The sequence below is a fragment of the Ochlerotatus camptorhynchus genome, unplaced genomic scaffold (genome assembly GCF_037179485.1).
Source record: "Ochlerotatus camptorhynchus isolate MF236.1 unplaced genomic scaffold, CSIRO-AGI_Acam_v1.1 ptg000491l, whole genome shotgun sequence".
Classification (NCBI taxonomy): Eukaryota; Metazoa; Arthropoda; class Insecta; order Diptera; family Culicidae; genus Ochlerotatus; species Ochlerotatus camptorhynchus.
In genome coordinates this window covers 861,128-881,007 of record NW_027040976.1, presented here as the reverse complement: position 1 = coordinate 881,007, position 19,880 = coordinate 861,128, and the positions used below count along the sequence as shown (strand labels likewise).

At 41.5% G+C, this 19,880-nt stretch overlaps 1 protein-coding gene across 4 annotated transcripts in view; it reads right to left on the bottom strand.

Moving 5' to 3' along the window:
* The window catches only part of LOC135712517 (Ig-like and fibronectin type-III domain-containing protein 1), a 573,983-nt gene that overhangs the window by 189,669 nt on the left and 364,434 nt on the right, over positions 1-19,880 (bottom strand). For all 4 annotated transcript variants that reach the window (XM_065235464.1, XM_065235462.1, XM_065235466.1 and 1 more), the window contains one exon: positions 14,974-15,019. The gene's annotated coding sequence lies outside the window, so the exon portion shown is untranslated. The remainder of the gene's footprint in view (positions 1-14,973; positions 15,020-19,880) is intronic.

The following is a 19,880-nucleotide window of genomic DNA, read 5'->3' as shown; positions in this document are numbered from 1 at the left end:
ACCAAAACTGAACGTGTGTTCAAGGTTGTCATGAAAGGACTGCCCAGAGGTGAATCCCTGGATCAGAACAAAGATGAACTAGCAAAATTACTTGGAGTTGTGCCACTTCAAGTAATCAAAATGAAAATGAAATCCCACCCTGGCGATTCGCGCAACGGGATTTCTAATGATTTTTATTTAGTTCACTTCAAGTCTAGTGAACTAAACAACCTTAAGGCCTTTGGAAAAAGCTAGCCTTATGCTCCATGTCCGAGTGAAGTAGGAACACTTCAGGAAGACTGGAGGAAATTTCCAAAACCTCACCCAGTGCCGTAAGTGCCAGGGATTGGGTCACGGAACTAATAATTGTTACATGCCAACTAAATGCATGAATTGTGGTGATTCCTCTCACGCAGAGGACGACTGTCGTGTGAATGAAGATCCTTCATCCTTCAAATTCTGGTGAAAACCACAAATCCAATTTTTGGGAATGCAAGACTCACAAAGCGATCCTATAATCTCGTTCTAAGCGACAGGTAGGAAACACTTCACGTTTCCGGAAAGGTACAAAATACTCTGCTGTTAACAACGGTCAGCGAGGAACAAATTCTACATTCGTACCAGTAGGTACAAATTTCACCCCTGCTTCAAATTTTTCATCTAAATTGACAATTTTGACTTAAGAAGCATTACTGCCCCTAAAATGGAATTTTTACAGAAATCATTAATTGATATGATTTTTGATATTCTTCAATCTAATTCCATCTATCTCTAACTCCATGTTTGATGCTATTCAAACTGGAGTAAAATTTGCAAATAATATTTTAAATAGGAATGCTCGATCTCTTAAAGATAATGAAGACGAGCTATTTAACTTTTCGAGAGTTCATAACGTGCATATTGCCGTTATAACTGAAACGTTCCTTAAACCTGACCATAAGGTTAAGAAGGACGCAAATTATTTCATTTATAGAAATGATCGTCTTGATGGACCCTGTGGTGGCGTTGCCATCATTGTTCATAGACGAATCAAACATAAAATTCTTTTTTCATTTGAAACCAAAGTTTTTGAAACTTTGGGAGTTTCTGTTGAAACTAAATTTGGACAACTTACGTTTATAGTTGCCTATTTGCCATTCCAATGCGTAGGCCAGCAAAAGAATTTTCTCAAGGGTCACCTTCAGAAACTTATCCGCCATAGGTCTAAATTCTTTATTATTGGTTATTTTAATGCAAAACACCGCTCATGGAATAATGCTCAAAGCAATTCCAATGGTAATATTTTGTTTGATGATTGTTCTGCAGGTCATTACACTTTTCAATGTCCAAATAGCCCAACATGCTTTTCTTCAGCAAGAAATCCCTCAACTATTGATTTGGTCTTAACTGATTCATGTCGACATTGTAGCCAATTGGTTACTCATGCTGACTTCGGTTCTGATCACCTTCCAGTAACTTTTGAAATATTTCAAGAAATAATTTGTAATCCAAACAGCTCTACTTTCAATTACCATAGAGCTGATTGGGAGCAATATCAAACATGTATGGAATATAACTTCGATCCAAACATTCCTTTGCAAACCAAAGATGAAATTAATTATACTCTTGAATCTCTGACTACTTCTATAGTTGAAGCAAGAGCTGCCTCAGTACCAAAATGCGAGGATAAATTCGATTCAATTATAATAGAAGACGATCTTCAGCTCTTGATCCGTCTTAAAAATGTCCGTAGGAGACAATATCAAAGAACACGCGATCCTGCCATGAAAGTTATCTGGCGGGATTTGCAAAAACAAATTAAAAAGCGATTCTCTGCCCTGAGGAACAAAACGTTTGAAAATAATGTTTCGAAATTAGACCCGAGTTCCAAACCCTTTTGGAAACTCACAAAAATTTAGAAAAAAAAACCTCAAAAGCCCATTCCAGCGCTTAAAGAAGGTGGTAAAATTTGATAACAAATTTGGAAAAAGCTCAGAAACTTGCTAAGCAATTCGAGAGTTCCCATAATTTCAGTTTGGGTCTTACTAGTCCTATTGAGAATCAGGTTGCTCGGGATTATCAGAATATTTTTCTCGCGGAAAAATATTTTTGATGATTCCTGGGGTACTGATTTGGACGAAGTAAGGACTATAACTAAAAAGTTTCATAATATCAAAGCTCCAGGTGATGATGGAATTTTCTATATCCTCATCAAAAAACTCCCAGAGAGTACCTTGTCTTTCTTGGTAAAATTATTTAACAAATGTTTCCATTTGGCATACATTCCTGGTAAATGGAAAAATGCAAGAGTTGTTCCAATTTTGAAGCCGGATAAAAATCCAGCTGAAGCGTCTAGCTACCGTCCAATAAGTTTGCTTTCTTCAATAAGTAAACTTTTTGAAAAGATAATTTTAAATAGAATGATGCTTCACATCAATACGAACTGTGTAGACAACCTAATGTTCCAGTTCGGGATGTTTTGGCTGGGCGCGATCTGGAGTTTATGAAACTCATATATGTTTACTTTAAAGTTCTGTCCAGTTAGAATCCGGAATCACTTATTGTGTTGCAGTGGTACGGAAAGTGACCGCTGCAAGAATTATTTTACAGCGGTTTGTTGACCTAGGCGCCCACTTTCTGTGGTATAAATTTCACGGTGTTTCGTGCAGTGAGTCACCCACGGCCACGTTAATAATCCAACGTGGTCCGCAATAAAAATCGCAAAATCGTTGATAATCGCCAAATCAACCATGTATGATGTGCTCAAACGTTTCAGGGAGTGAAAGAGCGTGGATCGAGTGCCTCAAGCTAAGCATCGTAGTGGAACATATGACCGCAAACTGAAGCAGAAGGTGTTGAGAACCGTCAGAGCAAACCCTGGACTATCAGATAATGAAATCGCACAAAAATACGCTGCTGCTCGCAGTACTGTTCGAAGAATTCGTTTGCGAGCAGGATATCGTTCTTATCGAGCCAGCAAGCAACCAAACAGAACGTCGAAGCAAAGTTTCGTCACCAAAACTCGAGCTCGGAAATTTTACCAGCAGGTTTTGACGAAGTACCAGGGATGCCTTCTCATCGACGATGAAACCTACGTCAAAATGGATTTTGGACAGCTTCCTGGCCAAAAATGCTACATGGCGACGGCACGAGGTTTAAGTTTGCTTTTATGGACAAATTTGCCAAAAAAAAAACTAATGATTAGGCAAGGGATATGCAGCTGCGGAGCAAATACCAAAGTATTCGTGACAAATAAGACGATGGACTCGAAGCTGTACAAGGAAGAATGCCTCAAAAACCGCGAACTACCTTTCATTAAAGCCCATAACGGTCCCGTGAAGTTTTGGCCAGATTTTGCGAGTTGCCACTACAGCCGGGAAGTCATCCAGTGGTACCGCGATAATTTTTTTTTTATAATTACTTTATTTGTACAGGCTCAATCGAATAAACTTTACAGAGCCGAGTTATCCTTTGTGTTATACATTATTACTGTCTTAAATTTAAAGTTAAAGGAACTGGACCGAGTACTCGTGGTTGTCTCGAGGTTAGTGAAGATTTACAATTTTTTGGATGGGAAAAGGGAAGAAGGAGGTTTGAAATGTGGTTTACGATACAACTATTTAATTAATCCTAAAGCATGAAATTATTTCTATTCATCAAACTAAGCACAAGGTTAATCAAACTTACAATCTAAGGTTAATATCCTTAAAGTAAACATATATGAGTTTCATAAACTCCAGATCGCGTCTAGCCAAAATATCCCGAACTGGAACATTAGGTTGTCTACCTCGAGCCCGAAGGGAATCATAAAAATGTGATCTGACTCCACGATACTCCGCACAAGACCAAAGGATGTGATCAGCGTCCTGGTAACCTTGTCCACATTCACAGAGATTGCTGTCTCCCAACCCCACACGGAACAAGTGAGCGTTTAGACAATAGTGATTGGACATGAGACGAGACATCACGCGTATGAAGTCTCGACTCAAGTCCAACCCTTTGAACCATGCAAACGTCGACACCTTAGGGATAATTGAATGTAGCCATCGTCCCAAGCTCCCTTCACTCCATTGATGTTGCCAGCTAACGAGCGACTGCTGACGATAAATAGAGAAAAATTCACTATAGGCGATCTGTCGATCATAAATGTCGCCTTCCATAGCGCCCACCTTCGCAAGTGAATCCGCCTTCTCATTGCCCAAAATTGAGCAATGCGAAGGGACCCACGCGAAGGTGATGATGAAAGAGCGCACGGATAAAGCACTAAGCAGTTCTCGTATTTTCAAGAGAAAATACGAGAAGTGTTTTACCGGCCAAACTTTGCAGCGTATAATGACGGAGCAATCATAGGACGATGATGCTCTGGAATTCCGCGGATTTCCTGCGTCATAGATAAATCAAAATTCACTGAATTGCCGAAATCGGAGAAGACTACACGATTGGGAATATTTCTTGAAGGGCTGACATCCTGTGTTAAATATAGGTAGTACAAAGTCATAAAACATGTTTGAGGATTTAGCTCCAGAAGCTTCTCAAAATTTTCGATCACCAGTGGGTTCATTACTTCGCAACGGGTGAGGAGCCTCAGAGATAACTCTGAAAAACGGACGGATAGTGGCAACATGCCCGCCAGCACTTGGAGACTCATAGTATGAGTCGAGTGCATGCATCCTAACGCGATACGAAGACAACGATACTGGATCCGTTCCAGCTTGATGATGTGCGTTTTAGCTGCCAACTGGAAGCAAAAACTACCGTACTCTAAAACCGATAAAATCGTTGTCCGGTACAACGTCAGAAGATCTTGTGGATGGGCTCCCCACCACGTTCCGGTAATTGATCGAAGGAAATTGATCCTTAGTTGGCATTTTCGTCTCAGATACTCAATGTGGGATCTCCAGGTGCATTTGGAATCGAACCAGACCCCGAGATATTTAAAAGACATGGAATGAGTGATCGGTTTACCCAAAAGTTGAAGCTTCGGTTGTGCTGGGCTATGCTTCCTAGAAAAAACGACCAACACAGTTTTCTCCGTGGAGAATTCGATACCTAGCTGAATAGCCCAAGTAGACAAATTGTCCAAGGTATCCTGTAAGGGTCCTTGCAGGTCAACCTCTTTTGGCCCTGTGATAGACACTACGCCGTCATCTGCAAGTTGTCTCAACGTGCAATTGTCACTAAGACAGACATCAATTTCTCTAACGTAGAAATTGTACAAAAGGGGGCTTAAACATGAGCCTTGGGGGAGACCCATGTAGCTAAATCGAAAAGCTGTAGAGTTTCCATGAGAAAAGCTCATATGTTTTTCTGACAGCAAATTGTACAAAAAATTATTCATTAATAGAGACAATCCACAAGCGTGGAGTTTCTCTGAAAGAACTTCAACGGATACTGAATCAAAAGCCCCCTTGATATCCAAGAACACAGAAGCCATTTGCTCTTTCTTAGCAAAAGCCAACTGAATTTCCGAGGAAAGCAACGCGAGACAGTCGTTCGTTCCCTTACCCCTACGGAAACCAAATTGAGTATCTGAAAGAAGGTGGTTCGTCTCAACCCATTTGTCGAGGCGAAAAAGGATCATTTTCTCCATCAATTTCCGAATGCACGACAGCATCGCGATGGGCCGATACGAATTGTGATCCGACGCGGGTTTATCAGGCTTTTTAATGGCTATCACCCTCACTTGTCTCCAATCGTCGGGAACAATATTGAGCTCCAAGAACTGATTGTACAAGTTCAACATGCGCCTCTTAGCGACGTCTGGGAGGTTTTTCAGCAAGTTGAACTTGATTCTATCAGATCCCGGGGCAGAATTGCCACACGAAAGGAGAGCGAGTGAAAGTTCCACCATTGAAAAAGGCTGACTAATTTCGTCTACCGAATTCGCGGTTTCGCGAGGAATCAACTGCGACGGCACGGAATCCGGACACACTTTTCGCGCGAATTTAAGAATCCATTGATCCGAGCATTCCTCGCTTTCGTTGTTAGTAGACCGGTTACGCATTCTTCGCGCCGTACTCCAAAGCGTATTCATAGACGTTTCGCGCGACAATCCGTCTACAAACTGCCGCCAGTAACCCCGTTTTTTGGCCTTGATGAGGCTCTTGAGTTCGCGTTCAAGAGATGTGTATGCGTTGAAATGCTCGCGTGTTCCGCGTTTCCGAAAAAGTTTAAACGCGTCGGACTTTTTACGGTAAACCTCCGTGCATTGTTGATCCCACCAGAGCGATGGTGTTTTCTTACGAATAGACGATCGCGGCACCGGTCGTGTTTGAGCTTGAAGTGCGCTGTCGACGATGAGATTAGAGAGGAAATTATATTCCTCCAACGGCGGAAGCTCTTCCACTGACGATGCTGTATCGTCTATCGCGGATTGGAACTTAGTCCAATCGATGTTACGGGTTAGATCATACGCGACGTTAACGGATTCTGACGAGTTGAACCCACTGGCAATCGAAATTTTGATCGGCAGATGATCACTACCGTGCGGATCCTGGATTACATGCCAAGTGCAATCCAACGATAGTGAATTCGAGCAAAAGGTGAGGTCTAATCTGCTACCAGCCAAACGTGTTACTTCTCCATTGTTAAGTATTGTTATGTTGAAGTTGTCGCAGAGATCATAAATCAAAGTAGAACGGTTATCATCGTACAGCTCCCCCCAGCCTGTACCGTGGGAGTTAAAATCTCCCATGATCAACCATGGAGCGGGAAGTACCGCACATATGTCGAAAAGTTGTTTGCGATTAACAGAGACTCTAGGAGCAATATATACAGAAGCAATACAAAGGCTCTTACCTTTAATGGTAGCCTGACATGCGACAACTTCAATACCGGGGAATTCGGGAAGATTCACTCTATAGAAGGAATGGCACTTTTTGATCCCCAAAAGTACCCCTCCTCCACGTGAATCCTCACGATCCAATCGAATAATGTTAAAATCAAAAAAAGGGAGATCAATTTCTGAAGAGAGCCATGTTTCACAGAGGGCAAATGCATCGCAATTATTGTTATGGACTAAATACTTGAACGAATCTAATTTCGGAATAAGACTTCGACAATTCCACTGTAGAACAGTGATCAAATCCCCGACCTCGTTTGGAAAATTATCCATCGAAGGAGATGATAGCTGCAAGAAGGGGCCATTTTGAAGTCAATTGCTTCAAGAAGGATTTCACAGTCGGAAGCAATGTGAGGACAATGCTTTTCAGAGGATCAGAAATGTTGAGGTATTTGAGAATACCGTCCACAATGTCATCAAATGAGAACAGCCCAGATGAAGAAGGGGTTTCTGTTCTTAAAATTGGGGCATCAGGGGTTTTGGATGTCCCCGGAAGAGGTGGAAAATCCTGGGTATAATCAGTTCTGCGGAATCCAGGAGGAGTAGAAGTCTCCTTTTTTCCACCACTCCTTGATTTGGGCAAGCTGATTTGGGGTTCTTGATCTGCAACTTTCCGCGAACGGATGCGTTTTCGTTTCCGGGCAGAACCTTCCGGAAAACTGAAAGAAGTTCCCTCCTCAGCCAAGTCAGAGCCAGACTCGTCATCTGACAAAAGAGCGAAGGGATTTGTTTCGTTGGTCGATGGCTTGGCTGTCTTAAGCATTTCTGCAAAAGACCGCCTGGAACGTTCCTTAAGGGAGCGTTTCATTTTGTCCCCGAGTTGTTTGTACGCCGGGCACGACGAGAGAGCATGAGGAGGAGTTCCATTGCAGTACACGCATTTTGGTGCAGTAGCTGCGCAGGCGCCATCCTCATGCTTCTCCCCGCATGTGGAGCAGCGTGCCTTGTTGCCGCAGTGGGAGGCCGTATGTCCCAACCGCTTACAATTCTGGCAGTTCATGACCCGAGGTACAAACAACCGCACAGGAAGACGAAGTTTTCCCAGCTTGTATTGAGGAAGGGCAGATCCAGAAAAGGTCACCCGAAACGAGTCTGTGGGGGTAAAACTCTTTTTACCCTCGCTGAGCGATACTGACTTCATTCTATGAACGGCCAGTATCTTTACCGGAGGAAGCAAGGGGTTCTTGAATCGGTCAACCGCTTGCTTCTCCAGTATCTCGGGGTTCAGGCTCGCCTCAGTGACCACGCCTTCGATCTCCACATCAGAAGTTGGAATGTACACCCTATATTCCAGTGTGAAAAACTGGGAAACAGCAATTTCATTGGCCTGTTTCAGGTTAGCGACGGTCACACGAAGTTTGTTGTGCCTAACCTTCGTTATTTCGGTCACGGCAGAGAATCGCTTTGTCAGATCATCAGATATCTGAACAACATTCAAGGGTTTGTTTTTGGGCTGAAAATAGACAACCCATGGGCCAGTCGAGTCATTCGGGTAGGCCCGCAATCTGGTGCTTTTCTCATCCTGCCCATTGACAGACTGAGACGACGAACCAGGGATGACATCATCATTAATCTGAGATGAATGGTCATCCATGTCGTCTTCTGACAAAACATCCATTTTGTTCAACTAGTGGGAGCGCAAAACGCTCTCCCACTGAACGCACAGACACAATACACAGAAAACACTACAAAATGAAAATTTAACTAATGGAGGAGGAAAAGAAACAAAAAAAAACAAAAACTTATCTGATAATTCTATACTTCTACCACCGACCGTTATATGTGTAGGCGTTTACACAGATGGCTGGAAGAGACGCGCTGCGTGGATGACCTTCGTTGTGGTGCACTTGATCGAGGCTCGGTACTCAGCGCACACAGGCGCACGATGTAGATGTAGAAACGGGTGCTCACACTCGATGATGATGATACGTGATAGGGTATGCGTAAGCGCGTATGCGTGACCACGCAACGATGATGCCCAAATTTGTTTGCGAATTTCCATTGGCACGGATTAATCTTTCCGAAAATGACACTTTCTACTAAAAAAAAACTCACTTTTCGATCAATTTACCGGGAACTATGCCAGCAGTCACTTAGTGAGAAAAAACTGATAATTTATATCAAGCGAATACCGAGAAAACTTCCAAAACAACGGAGCGCGAAACAAGTCGACCGTAATTCTTGCTAGGACGCAGTGAGATGTACCGCGATAATAACGTAGATTTTATCAATAAAAACATAAATCCACCCAACTGCCCGCAGTTCCAGCCCATCGAGAGATAATGAAGCGGAAGCTTAAGAAAAGTAGAAAAACGGCTCGGGACACGATTCAGATGACCAAAATGTGGAACAATTGTGCCAAGGAAGTTGACTCCGGAGGTGTGCAGCGTTTGATGGCAGGAATAAAGAAGAAAGTGCGAATTTTCATTAGAAACGAAGAGAAATGATTTGTATTGATAAAAGTACAGTGCATTATCTTTGTTTTGATGTATTAATTTGAATTGGTATTTGTATTGATAAAAGTACAGTGATTTACCTTTGTTTTGATGTATTAACCTTATTTGTACGTTACCGAGATACAGATGATTTTATTATTCCGGATTCTATATGTCCATTTAAGACTATTAACCTTAGATTGTTAGTTTGATTAACCTTGCGTTTAGTTTGTATTTTGTACGTGTGGTTTTTTTTTAATGTTTGTTTTCAAGATAAATAGAAATAAGTTCAAGTTTTAGGATTAATTAAATATTGTATCGTAAATCACATTTCAAACCTCCTACTCCCTTTTTCCCATCCAAAATATTGTAATTCTCCACTAACCTCTGGACAACTGCGAGTATACGCCGGCGCCGGTGGTGTAGTGGTAAGCGTGACTGCTTTCTAACACCCCAATGGGTCTGGGTTCAATCCCAGCCGAGGTCGGTGGGATTTTTCTGAGGCATAAAAATCTCTGGTCACGTCTTCCTTCGGAAGGGAAGTAAAGCCGTTGGTATTGAATGGGTGCGATATCCTACGTAGGTGTGGAAGCTGCCTTCCTGCACATTCGATTGTCGTCAATGGATGGCAATCGATGTCCGTCGGTGATTGGCACTAGATTGCGGAACAGAGACCGACGTTAAATAAAGGAAAGAAGAAGAACTGCGAGTATTCGGTCCAGTTCCTTTAACTTTAAATATAAGACAGTAATAATGTTTAACAAAAATAATAACTCGGCTCTGTACAGTTTATTCGATTGAGCCTGTACAAATAAAGTAATTATTAAACAAAAAATCAATACATACTCAATTTTTGTAGATGAGCAGTTTGGATTTCGCCATGGGCATTCAACTGCTCATCAACTCTTAAGAGTTACCAATTTAATTCGTTCAAACAAATCTGAAGGCCACTCAACTGGAGTTGCTCTTCTAGACATAGAAAAAGCATTCGACAGTGTTTGGCATGAAGGTTTGATTGGTTAATTGAAAAGTTTAATTTACCCATTTATATTATGAAATTAGTTCCAAATCTAATCGACTACCTGTTAGAGCAGGAGTTCCTCAGGGTAGCATTCTTGGGCCTATATTGTAAAACATTTTCACTTCGGACCTCCCTGATTTGCCTCAGGGTTGCCACAAATTTTGTTCGCTGATGACACAGGTATTTCCGCTAAAGGAAGAAGTATTCGTGTTATTTGCAGCAGACTGCAGAAAAGTTTAGATACTTTCTCTTCTTATTTACAAAAATGGAAGATTTCTCCCACCGCTTCCAAAACTCAACTTATAATATTTCCACATAAGCCTAGAGCTTCCTTTTTGAAACCTAGTAGTAGTCACATAGTCACTATGAACGGAGTTCCAATTTCCTGGTCAAACCAAGTGAAATATCTTGGATTAATACTTGACCAAAAATTAACTTTTAAAGATCACATTGAGGGCATTCAAGCTAAATGTAACAAATATATAAAATGTTTGTATCCTCTTATAAACAGGAAATCCAAACTTTGCCTGACGAATAAACTTCTAATATTTAAACAAGTTTTAAGACCGGCCATGCTTTACGCTGTGCCAATATGGTCTAGTTGTTGCACTACCAGGAAAAAAGCACTTCAAAGGATTCAGAACAAAGTTCTTAAAATGATTTTGAAGTTGCCTCCCTGGTACAGTACTACCGAGGTACATATAATTTCGAATGTTGAGACTTTAGAACAAATAACCAACAAAATAATTAATAATTTCAGGCAAAAATCGTTGCAATCCTCAATTGCAACGATTAATTCCCTTTACATTTAGATAAGATTTAGTTTTTGTTTTTAGTTTTAAGGTTTAAATTGTTATACTGACATGCAGGTTTCAAAAACCTGTTTAAAATACTGAATTGCGAAGGCAGGAACAATGTAAAAACACATAGATATATATCATAACAATTAAGGCTGGTAAGTTACTGTAGTAACTGGAGCACCTAGGTTAAAATAAAATATAATTTATTTTGAATTTGGAACAAAATTAAAAAAGCTGGTCAATTGGCAAAAGTAGGGTAATCCACGAAATTCATTGGTCCTGAACCATTTTTTTACTTTTCTTTGTGCTTTAAAAATGGAGCTTAAAAACTGGGAAAAACAATGGTAGAGTACCTTATATTTTCGGCAATCTAACGTTTTATAAAGGCGAACGCTTTGCATGTACAAAAATTACTTACTATTTCTAAAAAAGATTTGAGTACATACGCTGGTTTGATAACAGGACACTGTCCTTGTAAATATCACCTGAAAATCATTGGTAAACTTCATGAAGATAAATGTCGCTTTTGTAACTTAAAGAGTGAAAGCTCTGAACATTTGCTGTGTGACTGTGTTGCACTATTTCGTAAACGATGCAGATATCTTGATAAGGGTCTGATGAGACCTTGGGAAATCTGGGCTTCTGCTCCCAATCATGTAATATATTTCATAAAGAATGTATTACCTGGTTGGGATAATTGCTTACATACAATAGTAGTGGTAGCGACTCAAACAATAGTGGCATAAATCAAAAGAGGATACACCACAATAGATCAAAGTAATGGTCGCGGTGGTATTATGTCCCCAACATAGGGAAAAAAAAGATTCGATTTATAGATCAACAAACATTATCTGGTTTTCTTGAGATCAACTGTCTCGAATACATTCTGTCATAGCTTAATTCATCTAAAAATCACCATCTCAATGCGATGCTATCAATTAACAGTTGATTTTTATGAAGAGTTATTCTCAGCCCCACATTCGCTACCGAGTTCGTCGCTTCCGCCTAATTGTAGTTACTTTACGTTTTGCTCCGCAGTCAGTGGATGCCATTCACTGGATGGAGACGCTTGGTAGCATTTATGCACCACATGTCATTTGAAATTTCGAATCCGATGGAAGCGCATGGTCTTCGATGAATTTCGTACAGTTTCAGGTGCTGCTAAAAGCGCGATGTGAATTTCGATTTGAAGGTTAGGCAGGAACAATATAAATGTACCAACCAGGGCCGGATTGTTCGATGAAGTGGAACTAAGATATGTACTGAGAGGTATCTTTGTTTGCGGATGGAGTTTAAGCCGGTATTAATGTTCCCTAATTCTTAGCTACCTGATCCTTTGTACCGTGCAGTGCCAATCTGTAGTGCATTGTAATATTATCTTATTTCATATTTTTTCTCACACACTAGACAACAATATCTATGGACATTTCTTTTTTACTTCAAAATATGAATTAAATTTGGTTTGAATTAAAAAAAATGCGTGGAATTAGGGAGTTATAGGTGCATGAAATTATGGCACTTCACGGTGAGTAAGAATACTCACCGCAAATGGTATGATTATTATCATAATCTAGGTAAAAATTTAAACTATCGCATAAATCTCCCGTCCGTTAAATTTGAGCTACAGTTGTCAAATGCAACCAAATTGTTTACTGTATACAACGGTGCTAATTTATGCAATATTGTGCTTAAATTAATTTGAAATGTATTATAAATTTACGCCAAATCTAGCGCTATACATTGCAAAAATTTACATTTATTATTCAAACGGTGTACTAATCATGTTTTATTTTTAGCAGGATTCCTTATTTTAAACAGCAAAGTGTAGACTTTTGATCTATGTTTTACCCCTTTTTAACCTTAGGTAAACCAATGTCGATAGTGAAATTGTTTTTATTCAATAAGTGGCTAATAACAGAAAGTTCATATTGTTCAACCTCTATCCATCCATACAACAAAAACCACATCACTGCTCGATCCTTCGGCCACATACAATCAATTTTCAATTTGCGTTTAGCTATATTCCAACCCTGAATTATGTATGCAACTCAATCTCCTATCGCTTCAATTGAGCGTAAATGTGGTTTAAAAAAAGCCACTCTCATATTTCATCCCACCGACTGTTTTGAAAACCAACACATATATTGATTAGTTGGAACCTATCCCGTAAAGGGACTCGTGTGAATGCGTGCGATTTATTTTTCGCTTTGCATCATTAAATAAATTTAAAGGCGCAAAATATTGTATGACTCCAGACAGCACCCCAATTGCATCAGATTTATTGTTGTTTATTTATAGCTCCCTACATACATTTGATATTTTCTCCCGAGGGAGCTCTGCTCCCTTGGTGGGAAATCCCTATCCAGTTACGACACATACATCCCATTCTACCTACGTTTGATTGTCCTCGCCGACACCACCGCCGACCGTCATCATCATCTTCAGTCTCCCTGAGTGCTGAGTGCTTCAACCAAAGCACAGCCGTCTAATGGAGATTAATTCAATCCGATTCCGATGGCTGTTGTTGATTTAATTTAGTTTTATCGCTTCGCTGCCCCGCCGCACAACCAACTGCATCGGATAGGCATATCGATATATGTAGACGTTGGTTTGGGCTGCGGAGCCGAATGATCGATCGCAAAATCAAAGAACGAGGCAGGGAAGATGTAAAAAGTCAAACAACTAGGTTATGCAATCAACAGGTTCTTGACGCGGGCTGCAAAAGGGGAACTTGTCGGATAGATTGCCACCTTCAGCACCGCAAAAACCACCAACCGTTTCGATTTCTTCCATCTGGAGCAATTAAATGAGCGGAGGAAATTTTCTGCAGACCGTTCTACAAACCCTATTGCTAGTTCTTTAATTATCTTATGTTTCCTGTCTGCCCGCTGCACGTGAGTTGGAGTTCAACAGCTTTTGTTGTAGGTAGTTTTTGTTTCTTCTACCAGCGTGTGGGTTAAAACATAAAAAAGCGGATTCGATCGATATTAAAACGCTGGCAACCAAAGCCGTCGCACAGTGGTTCAAAAGAGTTGTCTTCGTTCGAGTTTTAATTTGAATAAAGTCCCATCTGATGAAGGAATCATTTATAAATCCTTAGAGTGCTACTTGAGTGTTTTTGCGTGACATTTCACAACTGTAGAAGTCGTAATTTTCATAAACAATACATCATTGATATAGAATGCATAGTGGCGCCGGTGATGTAGTGGTAAGCGTGATTACATCTCACCCCAGCAGGCCTGGGTTCAATCCCAGTCGGTGCCGCTGGGATGTTCTGAGGCATAACATCTCTAATCCGGGAAGTGAAGCCGTTGGTCCCCGGTTCATGAGTTGATAGGTCGATAAGTAGGGTCCAGGTGTGGGAGCTGCCTCCCTGGCGTCGGTTGGTGCTCAGCACGGAAAACAAGATCGAGGGAAAACAAGTCACGGAAAAAATGATAAAGGGGAAATGGCTCTAATTTTGGCCTATGGATCTAAGATTGGGCGCATCGCTAAAAATCTACTTTTTATAAATTTTATCTAGATGAACGCGTCATTGGGACGGTACTTATGGATATTTTTGATCATTATTGAAAATATAGTCGATTGCTGAATTGACGTATGGGCCCAAATTAGGGGCATTTAGGCCGACATTACATCCATTTCCCCTATAAAGCATTGTTATGGAAGCCCCTAAGATTAATGCAATAATTCTATAATTTTGTAAAATGTGTTTCTGATAGATTTTTTTTTCTAATGTGCACCACTGCGCGTCACGAATGATAGGGGATATTTACGATCAAGCGGTAGTATAAGTTAAGCTAAATCGATGAAAGGTAAGCGTTCGCAGTGGAAGCGATTGCCTACCAGTAGGCGACTTGAATGCTTTATGGCGGCTGTTCGGTGGTAAGTGTGTCGATGTTGTCGGTTGATACTTACCATTGAATGCTGGCAGTGTGGAGAGATATGCGATGTTTTGTGGGTTCTGAAAGTGGAAAGAGATCAACTGTTAAATTTCATTCACTCATCATCAATCAATTGAGAAGGTAGTTGTTTGAACTATGGAGATAAAATAAAAACTGATCGTATAAAAATCCTGTCAAATTTCCAAAATTTTTAAATAGCTATCATGAAAACATCGAAAATCATGAATCCGTCCACGGAAAACATCGATTTAACTTATTATTTTATCCATCATTAAGCTTAGTCGAGATTTTTGTTTTTCACGATTTTTGCATTCTTAATATTTCCTCATTGCTAAATTGAATAAAATAAAGTTATGTCTAATCTATAAATATAGAATGAAAATCGAAGATCGTAAAAAAAAGCAAAATAATAGTAATATGGTGGAGGCATAAAATTATATAGAACTATAGGATGAAAATCGAAGATTTTAAAAAAATATATTAAAGGTTTGTGTCCTAGACACGACCACAGTATGACGTAGAACTACGCAAAATTGATGTATGTCATGCATTTTTGATTATTATACTTTATCTTAAATTTTTCATGCTTTTCAATGTTTCGGTAATGGTTCAAAACTCGTGACAATTCATGTTAGCATAATCAGACCACGGTTCATCCTACGCATGAGATTATGCATTTAAATTTAATGTAATGGTTAAGAATTGACAGAATTTCCCCTACATAACTACATTGGGTTGATAAATGTTGAGCTATTTTGCTGTGATCAATGTACACTAAATTTTAAATCGACATCAACTACAATTGGAACTGACACTATTTCGTCACTCATTTTTTTGTTGAATTGCACCTCAGTATAGTACACAAAAACGCCATGCATGTTGTGGGATATATCGATTGTCAAAAAATACATTAATTAAATGTTTGGTTTCCAATAAGCAGGTGCTTAGTACAACAATAATTGAACATTAGGGGGCTCAAGTCAGAGCAAAAGCTTGTATACAGGTTTTCCACTTGTTTAATGTTTTGATAGTAAACATCATAGTTAAGGTACTCCGGTGCAAGTTGAAACAGTACGTATATCTCTTTGGAAGTGAATATTAACTGTAATTATTTTTGAGATGCATTGTGTACTACCGCAAACTATATTAGAAATAATATCAGTGATTATTCACTTCCGCTAAGAGATACATCTACCGTTTCAACTTCCCCACGCGTTTATACTTGCCCCGGTGTAGGGTAATGGATTTTGGTAGGACCTATTCATGTCATTTTCGCACTGCGTCTAAATGTATGCCGTGTTTTTTTCTATGAATATTACATATGGACATTGTGTTTGGTGAAAAAGTCTAACTTTCTAGTATTTAATAATACTAAAAAATGAACAATGTTCCCAAAACAGGATTTTATTGAAACGCGGGCTCGTAATCACACAAGAACTCCTTAGTAATTGTGCTAAGTGGAAACAGAAGATAGAGCTTCTTTCTCTACAGGCGAACCAGTCCCAGGCTGAAAGCCTCCCAAATAAAGATAAATTAATTAATTAATTCTTTCTCTATGATGCACGGTATATGCCTTTGGGTTAACATCCGACGTCCCTCCTTCTTTACATATTCTGCACATAACATACTTTCTAAGCCCTGCCCCTGACAGGATTTCCTTCCATTTTTTTTATTAATGGGGCGGGGCAGAAAGTATCTTTTGAGTAGAATATGTAAAAAAGGATGGACTTCGAATGTTTATCTAATTACATATAAAGAGGTACCAGATATGTTTTACAGTCAGTATTTTTCTTTCTTTGCTCGACTGTCGAGCTGTTCAGTCCGTATTTTCGCTAGAGTTCTCGATTCGATTTTGTTTCGTTGTGTGCAGTCGCGTTGCGCCGTGGAAGTGTTGCCACCTTCTCGCGTTCGTGCCAATGAGCCAGCAGCGGGCCCTTCAAACAAGGTGCTAATCAAGCCCAGCGCGTCGCAGGATGACGCTGGAAAATGAGTACTGCAAGCCAACCAGTATGCAGTACTCCCGGAAGAAAATGGCGATGGTGACGCCGTTCCCATTGCAAGACGAGAGCGGATTCCCCCGCTTATCACGCCGGTGAAGGATGTTGCCAAGCTGGGTGCTGAACTGGCAAAACACAAGCTGCTGCCTTGCTTCAAGCTTTGCAGCATCGGTACCAAAATCATATGCTCCAACCTGGAGGAGTACAAACAAATAGGAAGTTTCCTGAAGAACAACAACGTGCTTCCGTGATCAGTTGTTCCTGGTGCATTTCACGAAGGGATCCACCAGTCTTGTGGCTCTGAGATCCAATATCCGGGACCTGTTTCAGTTCATCATCAGTTGGGAGCATTACAAACCCCAACATCGTGAAGTAACGCAGTGTATGAACTGCCTCTCATATGGCCATGGCACCAAAAACTGCCACATGAAGACAAACTGCGGCAAGTGTGCTTGAACTCACTCAACTGCGTCCTGTGAGCAAGTCGATGACATCGAGCCAACGTGTGTCAACTGCGGTGGAAACCACCAAGCCTCCAATCGCGGATGTCCCAAGCGAGTGGAGTTCATTAATATCCGTCGGAAGCCCACAATCAACAACCAGCTTGGTCGCCTTCGTAATCATCGTTCGCCTCCTGTACTCACGGAAGTCTATTACCCAGCTCTCCAGCCCCGTCGACATGTTCCGAACCTAGCATCGCTTCCGCTCAACAACCAACAAGCCAATCCTGCGAGTATCTAAATGGTTCCTAACAGTCGGACAGTTCAGCATTGTCTCGCTGCTGCTGCGGCCCAGCCAATTCCAGGTTCATCCACCGCCCCTGGTTTATCATACGCTGGTGCTGTCTCAGGTGAATCTGTCGACGATTCTCCGTTCACCTCGGAGGAACTTGTGACTTCATGCTGCCTTGTCACTCGTCACCAAGTATGGACCGTGAAGCTATACAAATTGCAAATTGGAACGCTTGCTCACTGACGAACAAGCATAGAGAGCTACTCGATTTCCTCAACACCAAGGAGGTCGACATTGCTATCATCACCGAGACTCATTTGAAGCCCGAACTGAACGTATTCCTTCCCGACTTTCGGCTCGTCAGACTTGATCGCACCTGCTCTGGAGGTGAAGGAGTGGCCATCGCTGCAAGACGGAACATCAGTTGCCGGCTGCTACCAAACTTCCAGCTGAAAACAATTGAAGCCATCGAAGTGGAGGTGAGCACATCACTTTGCCCAATCACCATCATCGCGGCCTACTGCCCCAAGCAAACCAACATTAGGGACGGGTCGTCAGTGGCCCTCCGGAAAGACATCATCAAACTCATCCGGAGGAGTGGGAACTTTATCATCGCTGGCGATCTGAACGCAAAACACCAAGCTTGGGGCAACGGTCGGAGCAATAGAAACGGCATCATCCTCAATGAAGACCTGCAAGAGGGCCACTATACCATCTTGGCCCTGGACTCTCCCACCCGGTTGAGTCGGTCTGGGGTCCATGCGACCATCGACATCTTCGTAAGCAACATGGGACCCAACATCTCGCAACCTGTGGCATTCCAGGAGCTGAGCTCGGACCACTACCCTTTGGTGGTCGAAGTTGGATCCTCGGTTAACCGATTCGAAGCTTCCCGGCGCAACTACCATCGAGTCAACTGGGCGCAATATCAACACTGCGTTAACACAACCATCGACTACGATGTCCAACCGGAGACGTCCGAAGATGTTGACCGGTGTCTACAAACCATCGAGGAGGCGATTTCCCGGGCCAGGGAACAACACGTGCCAGTATCCAGACAGGTGAGTAACACTCTGAACCTTGACAGCCCTACCAAAGATCGCACTAGACTCTGTAACACCATTCGTAGGCAGTACCAGCGTACTGGCCTGCCTAACATGAAGACCAATTGTAATCAATTAACAAAGATCATTCAGGCCAGGATGGTGGATCTCAGAAGTAACGATTTTGCTAGTAAGATCCGCTCTCCCCCAGATTGTGCTAAGCCCTTCTGGAAACTTACAAAAATTCTTAAAAACAAGCCTAGGCCCATTCCACCACTGACCCCACTGGATCGTCCCGGTGACCCAGTGGTTCATCTGATAACTCCTGAAGAGAAGGCTGTCGCGATAGGTCAACACTTCGTCAGCTCCCATAATCTCGGACAAAACATCGTCAGCCCTCATGAATCTGAGGTTGCTGAAAATGCAACCAATCTTCTTCAGATTCCTAACATTTTTCCAGAGGAATCCAAGATTACGGCTGACGAACTGTTGGCCTATATCAAATCATCTAAAAACATGAAGGTCCCAGGTTTCGACAACATCCTGAATCTGGAACTCAAACACTTGAGTTCCAGATTCTACAACCATCTGGCACTGATTTTTAATCAGTGCCTCAGACTTGGCTACTTCCCCTCGTGTTGGAAGTTAGCTAAAGTCATACCCATCCGAAAACCTGGGAAGGATTCGTCCTCTCCTTCAAGTTATTGACCAATCAGCCTTCTCTCAGGGTTATCAAAACTGTTCGAAAGAGCAGTCTACCACCGGCTCCTAACATCTACCGAACAAAACAACATCTTACTTGAGGAACAGTTTGGTTTTTGAAAAGGTCGTTCGACCGTCCACCAGCTGACTCGAGTGACAAATATTCTCAGACGGAACAAGTATGTTTCGAAAACATCTGTCATGGCGTTGTTGGACGTTGAAAAAGCGTTCGACAATGTCTGGCATGATGGCCTGGTGTTCAAATTGCAGCAGTACGGTCTTCCAATCTTCCTAGTGAAAATAATAAACAACCATCTTTCAGATAGGACGTTCCGAGTCTCTCTGAATGGCATCACATCGGATGCTTTCAATATCGGTGCCGGGGTTCCACAAGGAAGCATCCTTGGCCCCATCGTATTCAACCTGTTCACCTCCGATATACTGGC